The sequence below is a fragment of the Diachasma alloeum genome, unplaced genomic scaffold, assembly GCF_001412515.2.
Source record: "Diachasma alloeum isolate Michigan unplaced genomic scaffold, Dall2.0 Dall_scaffold_01045, whole genome shotgun sequence".
In the NCBI taxonomy this organism is placed as follows: Eukaryota; Metazoa; Arthropoda; class Insecta; order Hymenoptera; family Braconidae; genus Diachasma; species Diachasma alloeum.
Genome location: NW_021681157.1, coordinates 734 through 4,481, shown reverse-complemented (window position 1 = coordinate 4,481; position 3,748 = coordinate 734).

Genomic DNA, 3,748 nt, shown 5'->3' with positions numbered 1-3,748 from the left:
TGAAGCTCAGCTTCTTATTTGTTCGATTTTTTTATATATGTATTTTGGTGACCAGTAAAGGGGAGAGAGGGGAAATGGACGGAATGCTTTTTGTCGCTTCTTCTCAGTTTCATTAAAAAATTAATAGAAAACTATTTTTTTGTATTTTCTCCTTTTTTCAGCAACAAAAAAAAAGAAAAAACATTCTATGAATATTTCAAGAATTCATAACATCTTGATTAATGTAAGAAATGATTATTGCCATTCCCCCTGCTCTCAATTAAAGACGAGTGAAGATGATGAACTGATTTTCAGTGTGGATCACTGTTTTTGATGTCAAGACTATGAATTAATGCTCTGGTCTATTTGTAATAGTCAAAAAATATTACATGCTGTGCTTACTTATAAGCGAAAGTTGATTATCGTACTGTGCTGTACTTATGAGTAAGAGTTGATTATTGTTAATTTTATAAGAACTTATTAATAGACAGGAGATTTGTTCTTTGGAAAAGCATGAGCACACCTGATCGAAAAAAAACATAACATAAGCAAAAAGATTAAAGATGAATTACAGTTTTTTAATGTCAAATCATTATGTTTCAAGAGTTGAAAAATTCGACAACTTTCTTCTAAAAAAAATTGCAAATAAAAAAAAAACAAAAAATAACAAAAAAAAATGCAATTTTTCATCAGAAAAAAATGTAATTTTTTTTAGAAGAAAAATGTTTAAAGAAACAAAAATTGACTATTTCGAGATAAGTAATTCTTTTGAAATTAGATGAAAAATGATCATGTTTTTTTTTAGTTTCTATTATTTTAATTTTTTTTTTTGTGCTATTTGTAATAGTCAAAGAATATTACGTGCTGTGCTTNCTGACGTAACAGTTTCAAGAGTTGAAAAATTCGATAACTTTCTTCTAAAAAAAAATTGCAAACAAAAAGCAAAAAAAAACAAAAAAAACAATAAGAAAACAAAAAAAAACAAAAAAACAAAACAAAAAGACAAAAAAAGGCAATTTTTCATCAGAAAAAAATGTAATTTTTTTTAGAAGAAAAATCTTTATAGAAAAAAAATGGACTATTTCGAGATAAGTAATTCCTTTGAAATCAGATGAAAAATGATGTTTTTTTTTAGTTTTTATTATTTTAAGTTTTTTTTTGTAATGCCAAAGGCAGTAAGACGCGATAGTATTATAATGTTAAAAAATGATTGAAAAGTATCAGAGTAATTAAGAAAAGCTCAAGGTGCTATGGATTGAGCGGATATATCTATCGAATCGTCTGAGATTCAATAATGTAAACGTCATGAGTTCGATGTAAAAGTGTCTAAAGTTTCAGTGATGAAGAGGTTGATTTTATGATGAAAACATTTAATTATTTTTTCANCAACAACATAAGCAAAAAGGTTAAAGATGAATTACAGTTTTTTAATGTCAAATCATTATGTTTCAAGAGTTGAAAAATTCGATAACTTTCTCCTAAAAAAAAATTGCAAACAAAAAGCAAAAAAAACAAAAAAAACAAAAAGAAAACAAAAAAAACAAAACAAAAAGACAAAAAAAGGCAATTTTTCATCAGAAAAAAATGTAATTTTTTTTAGAAGAAAAATCTTTATAGAAAAAAAAATGGACTCTTTCGAGATAAGTAATTCCTTTGAAATCAGATGAAAAATTATGTTTTTTTTTAGTTTTTATTATTTTAAGTTTTTTTTTGTGATGCCAAAGGCGGTAAGACGCGATAGTATTATAATGTTAAAAAATGATTGAAAAGTATCAGAGTAATTAAGAAAAGCTCAAGGTGCTATGGATTGAGCTGACATATCTATCGAATCGTCTGAGATTCAATAATGTAAACGTCATGAGTTCGATGTAAAAGTGTCTAAAGTTTCAGTGATGAAGAGGTTGATTTTATGATGAAAACATTTAATTATTTTTTCATATTCTCAGAATTTAAATTTGTTGATAGACACATTTGCATCTTTGTCGTTATTAAAAGTAAGAAAATCTCAAAGAGCAACTACAAGACTGGATAGTCTGAGTCTGAACTCATATCATAATTATAAGCGTTATGTGTTCAATGTAAAACGTGTTCAACTTTGTCAATAATAAAAAATTTAATTTGATAATTAAACACTTAATTATTTGATATTCTAATAGTTAATTTTAATTTTTTAAGGCGTTCTTTTCTCCATTTATCTGATTGTGTTTCTTTGAAACGTTTTTTTTTGTTTTCAGTTTCAACGTGTTCTTGGAAATTGAAATTCCGCTAGAATTTGACTGTGATAGGTAAGGGGAGGTGAGGTGTTGAAAGTTATTTCAGTTCCCAAAAAATATATCAATATCCGGAAAAAAAAGAAATGTTTCGAAGAAACACTGAAATTACTGAAAAAAACGATTTTGAAATTTCCCTCCAATTTTAGAATTTAATTTCAATCGTGCCATATATGAATTCCCGATTGTGTAGTTCTCGAGAACGAACACACACGAAGTTTTACCGCGACTGAACCCGTTATTATACGCTCTAATCCTNTTCAGTTCCCAAAAAATATATCAATATTCGAAAAAAAAAGAAATGTTTCGAAGAAACACTGAAATTACTGAAAAAAACGATTTTGAAATTTCCCTCCATTTTTAGAATTTAATTTCAATCGTGCCATGTATGAATTCCCGATTGTGTAGTTCTCGAGAACGAACACACGAAGTTTTACCGCGACTGAACCCGTTATTATACGCTCTAATCCTAACCTCAACAGGTTTATGACCAGTCATTCCGTGCAGTACATGGAACATATCGCTGTTACGCGCAAACACCAAGGTAAGTGAAGAAATAATTAAGAAACAAATTAAATTGAAGCTGTCGAAGATTAGTACAACATAAATTCATGATAATTTCAACACATGTAATGCAACGTCGAACTACAAAGTGTGAAAAATCGGTAAATTCTGTATTTTCAGTTGTCACAATGGACTTAATTGTCCACACCATAGAGTGAACAATTCCCCTCATTTTTTTTCACTCTAAACAGAGATCGACAAAAAATCAATATTTCTTTATCAATAATTCATTACCAAGCTGATTGTCAATATTAATAATTTGATTTTTATTACTTCTACAGTCAATAATAGAACGAATCCGATATTTAATTACCATTTCGATTTCTAATTGAACAAAACAATTTTTTGATTAAAAAAAATGTGTTTAAAAATTGGACAAGACGTGGGTGTGTGTGTGTATGTCGTGNCATAATTAAGAAACAAATTAAATTGAAGCTGTCGAAGATTAGTACAACATAAATTCATGATAATTTCAACACATGTAATGTAACGTCGAACTACAAAGTGTGAAAAATCGGTAAATTCTGTATTTTCAGTTGTCACAATGGACTTAATTTTCCACACCATAGAGTGAACAATTCCCCTCATTTTTTTTCACTCTAAACAGAGATCGACAATAAATCAATATTTCTTTATCAATAATTCATTACCAAGCTGATTGTCAATATTAATAATTTGATTTTCATTACTTCTACAGTCAATAATAGAACGAATCCGATATTTAATTACCATTTCGATTTCTAATTGAACAAAACAATTTTTTGATTTAAACAAATGTGTTTAAAAATTGGACAAGACGTGGGTGTGTGTGTGTATGTCGTGTTTTTAAATTGAATAATGAAAATTTCTCAAATATTATTATTGATCGATACGACAATAAAAAAATTCCTTATCTCAATTAGAGATCATTAGAGTACTCAAATCAAGACAATTTA